The sequence below is a fragment of the Podarcis vaucheri genome, assembly GCF_965113315.1.
Source record: "Podarcis vaucheri genome assembly, chromosome: 7".
NCBI lineage: Eukaryota > Metazoa > Chordata > Lepidosauria > Squamata > Lacertidae > Podarcis > Podarcis vaucheri.
This window is the reverse complement of record NC_138765.1, coordinates 79,456,750-79,469,601: the sequence shown is the minus strand read 5'-3', so window position 1 is coordinate 79,469,601 and position 12,852 is coordinate 79,456,750. Positions and strand designations below refer to the sequence as shown.

At 44.0% G+C, this 12,852-nt stretch overlaps 1 protein-coding gene across 2 annotated transcripts in view; it reads left to right on the top strand.

Annotated features, from left to right (window-relative positions):
* Window positions 1–12,852, top strand: part of CASZ1 (castor zinc finger 1) — a 450,923-nt gene that overhangs the window by 2,483 nt on the left and 435,588 nt on the right. For both annotated transcript variants that reach the window (XM_082229679.1, XM_082229680.1), the window contains exon 2: window positions 2,095–2,228. The gene's annotated coding sequence lies outside the window, so the exon portion shown is untranslated. The remainder of the gene's footprint in view (window positions 1–2,094; window positions 2,229–12,852) is intronic.

Here is a 12,852-nt window from a genome sequence, read left to right as displayed (position 1 = left end):
AGATTGAACCGCGAGAAAGGGGTGACATGAACTTTTGAAATTTCCCTCCATATCCCAGTATGCAGTGCAAAATACATCCCAGTTACATCATGAATACATTAAGAGGTTGGGTTACACAGATTACATATGGAGGAGGGAGGGGGGAATATGCAGAGAGCTGGAGATATGGAGGAGGGAGGGGGGATTATGCAGAGAGCTGGAGATATGCGCAGATAAGCACATCCTGAGAAGACAATGGTCCATGTTTGCATAGTCTGTCACCTGGCATCGCCCAGAGGAAGGGCTTGGCAGAGCGATTTGACTAGATTAGGGTCTTGACACCTTGATTGAGGGATTATGGAGGACAGGGGAGGTGTCATGGGGTCCTAGAGAAATTGAGCAAATTTTCTATGAATTTTATAGATTTTAGTCCCTTTTGACATTGACAATTGGAAATAAATTGATATATTGTAGCGAAGAAGAAGGTGAAGAAGACATGCCCCCCTTCCGTATCAATATATATATATTATAAATAAATGCTCATAAATGTACCAAGCAAACACATACAAATATGTAAACCACATGTCTGAAACCCACAGAAAATTCCTGAAACCATTTTCTCTCCCAAAATGACCTCAAATATTTCTCTGCAAGGAAATGAGAAACCTCCCCCATTGTCTCTGTCTTCACAAATTCTGCCTTAAGGGCACATTTAAGGTGTGAATAGGGTGAGCCTGTGACCTGGCTCAGGAATTAAGTATCATTACAAAAGAATGGCCAGACTCCCCAGGTAATCCAGTCAAGTGACCATTAACAGGTAACCTGGCAGACAAGGTAAAAAGAATGCACTCAGATTTCTGTTGTAGACCGCCTTTGCTGTGATGTAGGTATGATGTATCTGGGGCATGGTCTTGGGCTACACCCCTTCCGTGATGCATGTATGATGTATGGAGGAGTGGTCTAGAGCTCCAGGGCAGGGAATTTCAAAATGGCTATATAAGGGAAAGCACACATAATAATAATAATAAATTTTTATTTATTCCCCCCATTTCCAGTTCAGAAACCCGGGCTCAGGGTGGCGAACAACAAATTTAAAACACTTAATTGTGATACAACAAAAAAAGAATAAAATACAGTATAAAAGCGTGAATAACAATAAATTCAAAGTTCAAAAATCAATTTAGGGGGATCCCCCATCCAATAAACATTAGATGATCACTAGGGCTAGCTGGCTAAATTAGTCCTATTTGGGCCAGCGAGGAGGCCAGGGGAGAATTAGCTGCGGGATCCCAGAGCGGTTAATCTTCATAAAAAGGGGAGGGAGAGGGAAGGAAGGGGAATAAAAGATTAAATTCAAATTGAAAGCCAGACGGAATAGCTTTGTCTTACAGGCCCTGCAGAAGGAGGTTAAATCCTGCCGGGCCCTGGTCTCATGGTTTGGTCCTCCTCCTCTCCTGCGTGTGGGGGAGCACCCTGTTGCAACAGTTAATGAAGATCAGGCTTACTAGCTGCTTTGCTTCTCAATATTCTCTGGTTGGTCTCTGGTTGTTTTCTCCTACTGATAGAGAAGCTACAAAACGACTTTATATGGGCTCTTGGGTACCCCATAAGGGAAAAGGAGCAATTCTTTTTACCTATAACGTTAACTTAGTGCTTCACACATGGTATGGCTTTTATCAGACTTTCACCTCGTTGTGTGGAGGTATTTTGGCCCACTCTTCTTTACAAAGTCACTTCAGTTCATTGATGTTTGCTCATATGAAATGTGTGTTTTCAGTGCTAGCAAAATTGGGATCCTCTCTAACTATATTCTTATGAAGAGGAGACCCAAGGGTCCCAGCATGCCCAAAAGCCCTTCCTCCTCTTTGTAATATAAGGTATTACTCAGAGGTGAATGGAAAGCAATAATAAAATGCTCAAAGGAGCCCCTTTCTTTATAATTGGGTTCCAAAGCTCTGAAGTCTTTGCTTTGAAAAGGGGGAAGGGGAGGGGGTGAGCTGTCCATGTAGAAGCTCAAATTGTAATTTTTTGCAAAACTTTGTTGCCACTGTGGGCGAGTTTCACATATACACATCAAATCTTGTTCTTAAAAGATTCCTCCCCCTTTTTCCACAGCATGTGACAGAAGCAACCTCCGTCTAAGGAAGATGGTAGTGAGAGGACCTGGCAGTGAGAGGACCGCTTTAGAGAGCCAAATAACAACACTTCAGAAGAAAAGGTTTCACACAGGTCACACATCTTGCCAAAAGGTAGCAGGCACTTTGTGCATTTCAGCTTCTTCTAGTCTGTACTTAAATAATAACAGAAAGGGGGGGGGGATCAACAATAGTTTTGCTTCAAATGTGCACACAAACTGCATGGCAATTCATGTTTTGTACTGATCTTAAACTTTAGTGGGGATTTTTATTAACACAATTTTAATACTACAAAACAATCCCCTCCTCACCTCAAAGAGGAGACAAAGGGAGTCTAATGTAAAATAAAAGACAAACCAAAAACATGAATCTGTCAGCGCAGCCCATCAAAGTATCAAAATTCAGGTCCACAATGTTTAACACAGCCAGAAAGTTGTGCATATTTCTAGTTGTTTTTGTGTTTCTTGTTTGCTTGCATAAACAATAAAAGAGTGCCAGTCTGCCACAAAAGAATCTTTATATTTTGTTCCTTAGCCAGGCATAATTTGTTAATTTTTCCACCAAAGCGACTTGCAAAACTAACATAGCACTCTTTAGGTCCTTCCAATATTGAGCAACAACTAGCTGGGCAGCTTCAAGAGGATCAGTTGTTAAAGGTTTGAAATGCTAACCCCCACTGTTCTTTTGAAAAATATTTTCTGCATTTCTCAAGGTTCCAATTGTTGCTGTCAAGTCATTTTAATAATTTCTGCAAAAGCTACAGTCTAAAACTGACACTTTCCCACAAGTCCACACTGAGCTCGACTTTTGAGTTCTTTTAACAATTGTTCCGCATTAGCATTGCTTTCTTCTTTGCCATATCCTCAACCTACCATTTTAAGCTGAGCAATTAAGACAAACTAATTCTCTCGGCCTAACAGCACTGCTGGGCACACAAATATGTGCTTTGCCAGCTTACCCTCATGCCATGGAGAGAGTTCAGAGTGTGTCCCCTGGGTATAAACAAAAGCAGCACTTGTAGCCGCCAAGTGTGCTCAGCTAAGTACACCCGTCAGCACAATACATAACACACTTCAATAATGATTTGTTGCCCCAGGTTAAATGTGCCCATGTGGGCAAGCAAGCACAGTGTAATGATTAGCCACCAGCCCTCATAAAGGTTACAATGGAGTGGCAAAGGAGCTCTAATGGGCATCTTAATATAGTTTTCCGCTAAAGAGGTTAGCTACAGGTAACTTCCTAGCGTGGCATATTTGACTCTTCAGTTCACTCTTGGTTTTTCTCACATATGAAGTAGAGATAACACCTTTCCAAGGGTTCACTAATAAAATGATTATAGCCTGGGGAATGTGGAGATGAAAAAGGTCATACCCTTGGGGCTTCTAGGATGTAGCTCTGCTCACTTTTAACATCTAGCCTCTCCTGCGCTGCACTCTTTTCTGTGGCTGACCTACCCAAAATCCAAAAAGGAACTACCAACATTCAAAGTTCCTCCTCCTTTCTCTAGTTAGTTAGTTAAAGCAGTTTACATAAAATTTTAGATAAACATTAAGATTACCTACTTCAGACTAAGTGAATGACTCAGGCGGTGCAGGGGTCGGTGTGCATGAGGTGTGGAGGCAGAAAACAGTCCTCACTAGGACTGCTGCAAGCACACACTCTTCTTCAGCCATTAGCTCCCTCAGCACAGCAAGATATAAGCAGCTAAAAGATCCCAGTCTAAATAACATACAAGAGCTGGCAATTACCACAGCAGGAGAGCAACAGCAGAGCTGCTCCAGCGCAGCTGTTTTCTCATTAAAAGCAGAAAGTCATTTGCACTCAGGGACTCACAGCAGCAGCAACATCAACATAGAGGCCAGGAATAAATGTCTCTCAGTGTTCCCTGTAAAGGGGGAAGGTTAGTGTTGTCCAAGTGGTAAACAATGATTATTAGAGACTTTTTAAATGGTCTGGATGGAGCCCTCTGTTGTTGTTGGGTTTTCTCTCATACAAGAGGCTGTTCTTTGTGCAGGAACACTGATGAGCCACCAAGGAACCTTGGTTCCTTGTCCACACAACATTGTAAAATGTTTGCTGGTGAATGGCAATGCCTGCAATCCCCCTTTTGACCTAGCCATACCATTACCTGCCCCACCCCAGATGTCATGTATGATATCAGGTGTAGGGTAGGTGGGTGTGGCTTGACCAAAATGGCCTTGGTGGGTCAAATGAGGAGACATTGTGGACCTAGTTAAGCCCACAAGCCAGATGTTCCCCACCCTGTTATACTAGTTTCCCAACTTTGTTATAGTCATTATTGTGGGTGTTCAGTCCTAATCCCCACTACCTATCCAAGAACAACACTGCAGTGAAGGCTTGGCTGGAATCTGCAGTGGAGTGAGTTCCATAAGTTACCCAGACAGCAAGGGTTTGTGGCAGCATCTTCTCTCTCCCTTCAACTTCAACTGCCGACCAGAAATGCCCAGAAGCAGTTCATCAGGTGGATGTCCTGAGCCCCAACATATCCAGCGTTATGGTAAGTCCTGATAGTGAACACAGTCCCAAGGGCAACACTAGAGAGTAGTCAGACTGTCCAAATGATAAAATACCAAAATACCAGTCCAGGTCCAATACAACGAGCAAGGTTCAAAGTCAATCTGCAGCGTCAGATTTCCACCTCTACAGAAGATCCAGGGTTGGAACACCTGGGGTCAGTCCTGAAGTCCAGTGGAGTTCCCAAAACAGCCAAGCTGTGGTACATCAACGGAGAAAGTTGAGCAGAAAGTCTCTGGCTTGCTTCCAATCTTGATTGCTGCAAATGAGTTTGCTCCAGCTGAGCAACTCTGCCTTGACACTTGATGAAGCATGTGATCCTCACCTGCCCTGAGCTTAATCCAGCGGAGTGACCACAAAACTTCTTCAGACCTAACAGGCCCCATGATCTCTACTTGGTCCACTATGTTGGCTATTTGCAGTATGGTAGCGCTGCAGAGAGCTTGCTGGGGAGACCATGCATTAAAAAGGGACTCAAAAAGTACTTAAACAAGGTTTTAATTACAAAAACAAAAACTCCTTATACACTAAATACATCAACAACAGACCAGACCCAACCACCAACCCATCCCCCAGGGCAGGGGTCTGCAACCCGCGGCTCCGGAGCCGCATGTGGCTCTTTTACACCTTTGCCGCGGCTCCGGGGCGGATACTAGCGAGGGGAGGAGGTGCATTGTGCGCCCCGACACTCCCCACTGTGGCGGGCGCTGTACTGGCTGTGGCGTCGCATGGAGGCGGTGCGTGCGTTAGTCACGCACCATCCCGACGTCACCTTCCCGCCCAGCTGCCCGCTACATTGTAAGGGGCATGTACGCTGGTCACTGCATTGAAAGGGGGCATGTACGCTGGTCACTGTTTTGAAGGGGAGTGAAGAACACACACACACAAAAAGGTAACTTGTTAATTTAACGTTTATTTCTATGAGGAGGAGTAATTCTGAGGGGTCAAACAAAGAAATAATAAAAAAGTGACAAAAAAGTTATTTTTATAATGACGAGTTTTGCGGCTCCCAGTTTTTTTTTCTTCGGAAACAGGTCCAAGTGGCACTTTTTGTCTTAAAGGTTGCAGACCCCTGCCCCAGGGTAATGGGAGAGCTAGGTACTGCTCCTTATATACTACACCCAAATGCTGACACAGCTTAATCAAGACAACTCAGCAGCACCTGCTATGTTTCACAGCTGTAAAGCTGGGTCTCGTTATCTTGCTCTGGCCCTTGCTCTGGCCCCTTAAAGACATACACATCGGGTGGAACAATGATGAACCTTTACATTTAAAGAAACCATTCAACACACTAGTGAGCTGGACTGTGTTCTCTTGCCTGCATCAGTCTCCTGGAGTGCATTTCCACTGTTCCTGATGTCTCAGAGACCCCTATGTTTGCAGAGTTGGGAGCACCTCTGCTTCTGGTGATGTTCCTCTCTCCCCTGAACTGTCAGTTGTTGCTGCTGCTTTAACATCTTCTGATGCCCTGTGAGTACCTCCTAAGTCCCCAACCTGCCCTTCCACATCTTTAGCTTGTCTCAGGGTGTACCAATCATGGCTACACCCTTCGCCAGGATCCTCTTCCCCTTCCTCAGTGTCCTGTCAGTTCATGACAGTGGCCCTGAGCATAGTCAGTAGGTGGGGAGTGATTGCATATGGATGAAGACTGTCCCCTAACAGTCCTTTAATACAGGCCATGGACAAAACCTGGCTTGGGTGAAGAGTCTTTGTGTCACCAAGCACAACACAACTGTAAGTACACAAGCCCCACACTGGCAAGTCTATGCAAACCCTGAAATGTCTGGAAACATCTTCAGCTCAACATCAGGAGATCAAACAAGGGTCACACAGAAATGTTTACACTCATTGTGTTCATAAACATTGACATAGCCCCAGTATGATACTTCCAGAATTAAACATCTCCTTTGAAATGACAAGTTATAGAGTTCTTCTGAACACATACAGAGTATCTTTCACTCTCCTCTCAGCGCCCTCCACATCTGGGGGCTACAAGGGTAGAACTTCCAGAGGAGGTGACCAGGTAGCCAAAGAATGACCCCTAACATCTCTTCTTTTTAGAAGTGAGTTAGCATGTGCACCTCATCCCTAGCAGACACTCAAGACCACTGAGTTTAAAAATAAAACCAAAGTACACGATAGCCATGAGAGCTACATCTTTTTAAAAATGCCCAACAGCCATGGAGAGTGTTCATTGCTGCTATAAAGTCATTTTGCCTGAGAACCTTGTCTATAATTCTTCCCAAGTTAGATAGTCCTGGATAGTAAACAGTTATGTTCCCCACCATTCCCCATGCACCTATTGTGAGGAGGTAATTTCAGCTTCTTCCTTAGAATCAAATTACAGAAGCCATTACCTTCTCTTTTTTTATGTGGGATGATGGTCCACAGTCTCTTTGAGGAGCAGAGTTGTTGCTTCTAACTCCCATCTCTCCCCTAGCCAAGCATAAAAGAGCTGTAAGGAGACAGCATGCATACAAAGAGCAAGCCTGACCCCTGCAGGGCAATTGTCAATAATATGATTTGCCAGGACTGCAGATAAGCTATTCACACAGTAAGAGAAATGTTTCCTCAATGCAGAAAGAGGAATCAGCATTTGGGGGACTTCATTCAGGATGACTGTCAGCACAAGGCAACTGCTGGCTGCCTTCTATCTCTTTGCAGCTTGTAGGTCTGAGATATACCGGCTCTGAACATGGATGTTTCATTTGGCTATCATAGCAGGCAGCACTAGCCTCAGAGGTTGACATTGTTGGGTATCTGTTGAAGCCCATACCCAACCAAGTGGCCCTACTGCTGACCCCCGATCTACCTTTCTCTGTGTTTGCAGCCCTGTCCAAATATGCAAGCAAAAGCATCTAGAAAGCAGTTCTTGCCTTGGCCTCTTTTTAGGGCAGTGGTGCTGATTTAGAATCAACCCAGGGGGAGAGGGCAAATGAATGGGCAGTGGTGACAGTGGCAAAGAGGTGGGCCTACCAAGAGCATTTTGGCCAATCCCATCACCACCCCTGAATTGGATGTGGAGGAGAAGCACAGGAGGCAAGAAAGCAAAAGAGGCAAAAAGTATAGGACCAATGGGTGGTATCCAGTGTTAGACCTACTCAGAGTAGACTAGTTGAAATTAATGGGTATGTCTAACTTAAGTTCATTAATTACAATCGGTCTACTCTGAGGAAGATTTAGTTGGCTATAACCCCATGGCAATCAGGATGTTGGAGACAGTGAAACAAATGACATTTTGGGTGGAAGATGGACTGCAGCAGAATGGAAACAGTGCTGCATGTGATAATTACAGGGCAGAACAGAAAATGGTGCCTTATTGCATCCCAGAATGGCAAGCCCTGGGGAGTAGGACAGGAGGAAAGCCTACCCAGTGAAAACCCATACAGTGGAGGGTAAGCTGAGGCTGAGATGGGAATGACTTGCCCATGGTTCCCTAGCGAGTTGGCGGCAGAGACAACATTTGAACCAATAACTTCTGGAGTCATAGCTCAGCTTCTTAGCCATTATGATATACCATCCCTCATTAAAAATGAACATATCCTCTTTGGCTTTACCCAATGCATGTTTTGTTTATAATGCATTCCAGTCAAGTTGCTAATTCCTGGCATTTGACTCAGCTAGCATGGAGCGGGGGGGATATACTTTTAAAAAGCGACCAGGTGATATCACCCTGTACTACGTTGTTTCATGCTTCAGTCCTTGAGTTGTTTGAGGAGATTTATTGGTAGTTCCTGGATAGCTCACCTCTCTGCACAAACTGTAAATGATGAGGTCTCTAAGAGGCATAAGAACTTAAGATGAACCTGCAGGATCAGGCCAGTGGCCCATCTAGTTGAGCATCCTGTTCCCATGGTGGCCAACCAGATACCTATGGGAAGCCTGCAAGCTGGGCATGAGCGCAACAGCACTCTGTCCAACTACACTTCTCAGCAACTGGTCTTTAGAGGCATGATGCCTGTGACAGTGGAGATGGAATGCAGCCATTGTGACTAGTGGCCATTGATAGCCATGTCCTCCATGGTTTTGTGTAATCCTCTTTTAAAGCCACATGACCAGGAAGCTGTACTTGGCTCCCTTGGCCAATAAAGCAAGATGAACGCCGCAACCCCAGAATCGTCCGCGACTGGACCTAACGGTCAGGGCCTTTACCTTTAAGCCTTAGTTAGAAATAGCTGTCCTAAATAGTTGGGATTTTGAAACCCATGTAAAAATGCACAACATAGAGCTCTTGAGCACTGCAAGGGGAAAGAATTGTATATTGTGGGGGCCACCACAGGAACGGGCTTGTCTCTCATGCCTACGAACCAAGTTGACTCCATAGTCGACATGAGGACAATAGCCCTTTCTCACTGTTTCTCAATCTGTGTTATTTAGAGCATACGTGCCAGCTCCTAGGGGCCAAGCCACTCTTGACATCCCCCTTTTTTTAGGAGGCCGGGCCCCTCAATGTTCAGAGGGTGATCGGCTCCACCTCTTGGCTCCTTGTGGCATCAGGACACTGCACAATGTGAGGACGTTGAATCAGGCCCTCTCAATCATCTTGGGAAGAGGGCTCCTCTTAAGAATGGGAAATATTTATTATGTATTTACAAAAGTATTGTAAACAGGTTAATACATTGGCAGAATTTTAAGGATTTTGGAAATAATACAGGAAAGTTGAGGTAGAAAAATAATTTGCAGTAGAAATGATATGCAGTTGAAAAAGAAATTTAAGGAACCAGGGGAGGGGGAGTGAGGGAAGTCAAGGGATTCGGAGAATCCCATTTTATGGATTAGATATCGCTTTTGTGTATATTTTTCTTTGTTTGTGGTTGTTGTGTTTGTGGTTGTTTGTTTGTTTTTGTTATTTCTGTTGAAAATTTAATTAAAATATTATTTTAAAAAGAGAAGATGACTCTTCTGATTCAGAGGCAAGCTGCCTCTGCTCTTAGAGGCAGGACATTTAGCCATAATGACTACTAACTACTGATAGCTTTATCTGCCTACAGCTACGTAAACCTCACTGAGTTCAATGAGACTTACTTTTGAGTATGTGCGCATAGGATTGTGCTCCAAGTCTCTTTTGGTCCTTTGATCCCTTCACAAATCTGTGGGATTCTCACTTTGGACATGAGGGGGCAGTGTTAACTGTTGTATGATTCCACTGCTGGAGGAAATTCCTTTTAATACTGATATTGAGGAAGGAATAGTTTGTTATCTTTTACTAATCCAAAGTTTTTATATGGCAAAACATAGAATGCCATTTTCTTTTCCAAAATAGCACCCGCCACACATGATTTTCGTGCCAACATGGTCAAATCTCAGAGGACTGTCCTTTGAAAGGATCATGGGGGTAATATCAGTCGAAACCGGGACGCTGTTGGCTCTCGTAGAAAATGAATATTATTGTGGTAGTTATGAATGCAGATTTAGGGGGTTGCTGCTGCTGCTTTGAGAGCTTCATAATAAGTTTTAATGTTCACTGAGGGGGCCATAAAACATAAGGATGAACATTTCCATATTTGAAAATGTCCTTGATTGGCAGTTTTATTATCTCTGAAAGGTGCACGGCTTTCAACACAATCAGCTTGTGGGTTGTTGTTTTTTACTTATTCTTTTTTTTTTTTTCCTTTTTCAAAAGCGAAAATGATTTTGCTGCTTAAGTCATGCACACAGCTAATTGTATTTTAATAAGTCTCTTAAAATCACTCTGCATTTCTTTTATATCCTAATATTAGATCAAGTGATTGCTGGGAGACACTAGAGGACACTGAAATTTATGAGGGTGAGAAAGAGAGCACTGTAATGAAGCTTTAGTGGCAAAAAAACCCAGTGCCAAACTATTGATGCAATAGTGATACTCTGCAGCTTGGATCAAGACCCAAGTATTCCTCCAAGAGCTGACTCAAGCACTAACACACCTAATCCAACTTACATCTCTGACTCAGAAAATGGACACTCTCTAACACAGAAAATGGCTTCCTTCCCCCATATCTGGAATTGCCTCGTTTTCCAGCATGGAAAGACATTAAGGGTTTATTCCAGGCTTGCAGATAGCCACTAGTAACAACTAAGAATGTTAGTTCTTTCCAGCAGCTGAACAACAGGGGAGTTTTGTAAAGTGGAAGGAACTTTGTTTGTTTCAGGCAGATGGGTGCCAGAACATGGTAACATAATTTAGTTTCAAATAAGTTGCATCACTGCATATGCCCAGGTAGGATAGCAAAAGTATTTGTGGATTTATTTGAAAGGTTGGCATCTGTTGGCCAAGGGGACTGGGGACCTGGAATGCCTCCCTTTAGTGTCTCCCCCTACCCCACAAGCAAGCCGGTAATGTACGTGCATCTACCACCAAGCATATAGGATTCCGCTTTCAACCTGCATTGGAAAGCATCATTTGCTTGCCACTTCCCAACATATGCTGAGAGCTGAATCCTATGTGTGGGGGCAGCATATACATGGGCTGGAGGACCTCCGCACAGAGATTTTCCCAAAGCCGCCAGCTTCCCAGCTGGGTCTGCTAATAGCTCCTTAACATTAGCTACTGTTCCAAAGCAATTTCTTGTTATACTGTAGCCGGTTAATTTCACACTTGGAAACTGGTTCCAATATGACTGGTTTATCTTCTGTTTCTGTCACTAGATACTGCTACTTCTTTTCCTCTTGTATAGGCTGCTGGCATGAATGAATATTGTTGCCTGATACTGGATGGCTAAGCCTACTTTTGGCTGAGATGTTATGAATATAGTGGGCCTGCTTATTCAGCATACATTCTGATTTTTTTGCACAAAGCTTACACAGTTGTTAGATTATGTCTGAGCTTTATTGAGCATTCATTCTGATTTGTTTACAGGGCAGTTATATGACAAAGAGCATTCATCATTTTGATTTGCTTGTGCCATGTTTACACCTCTTCATTTGTTCATTAATCATTCGTTCATCCCACACTTTTAAGTGCATCTCCCCAACACTTTCCCTATTGCAAAAAAAGTGGTTGGTTGTTGTTTTTTAAGCACTCGAATCCACTTCACTTTGCTTAAATCCCTCTTGCAAAATAGTGACAGTCTGGAGGCACTCGGGTCAGATCCACACCATGCATATAAAGCACTCACACACCACTTTATCAGTTATGGCTTCCTCAAAAAGAAGCCTGGGAACTGCAGTCTGTTAAGAGTGCTGACCGCACAGAGCTACAATTCCCAGCATTCTTAACAAACTACAGTTCCTCCAAGGATTCTCCATATAAGAATGCTTGATATGTGTTGTTTAGATGTGACCACCTCAGTGCCATCTATGTGCAATGGCATTTACAGAATACAAGAAGACAGGGCCCTATCTTGAGAAGCTTACAATTTAACATTAGATTCAGGAGAAACAACAGAGGAAGGAGAGAAAAGTGAAGGCAGGAGTAAGCAAAGAATACCTGGTGGTTTCATTTGCTCACTTTGCTTCATTTCATGGTGAGTGCTAAAGGCTTCATGGAAAAGGTGGGTTTTGAGGAGGGACCTGTAGGAAGCAAGAGAGTGACATCACACAGGTGTTCTGCGAGGCCGTTCCAAGCATGCCAGTCATTCATATCCTGCTTGTGGACTTCCATTTGTCTGGCCACTGTTGAGATCAGAACAGGGACAGCCTACCGATGAGGCAAGATGAGGTGACCGCCTCAGGCAGCAGGATCCAGAGGGGCATCAGATCCCAATGTACCGGTAGATCTTTATTCCCCACTTGTTCCTAATCTTCACTCATCGCTTCTTCTCTGGTGGGATGGGAGCATCATTTTGTGGTTTACCTCAGGTACCAAAATGTCTCGGGGCTGCCCTGGAACAGTGCTGCCATAGATGGACATTTGGTCTGATCCAGCATAACTCTTGGGTTACATCCATGCCATATGTTGAAAGCACATTGGTCCCCCCAAAGAATCCTGGGAACTGTAGCTCTGAGGGGTAAAAATCATTGTTCAAGGGTTCTTTGATGGAAGCCATGCACTAGTCCCAGGTACAGGCAGGGATATATCAGGACATAAGTGTGGGGGTGGGGGCAGACATGTTGCTCTATGACCCCTGGGTCTTTGCAGTACGCAGGCCCTTTGTCCAGCACCCATTATCTGTCATAATGATGGGCAGTTATATTTCTGTGGCACTTTTCTAAACACATTTCCCAAGGCAGTCATCTTCTCATATAGCTAGAAAGCCGTAGCCCTAATCTGATCATTTCATCTGGT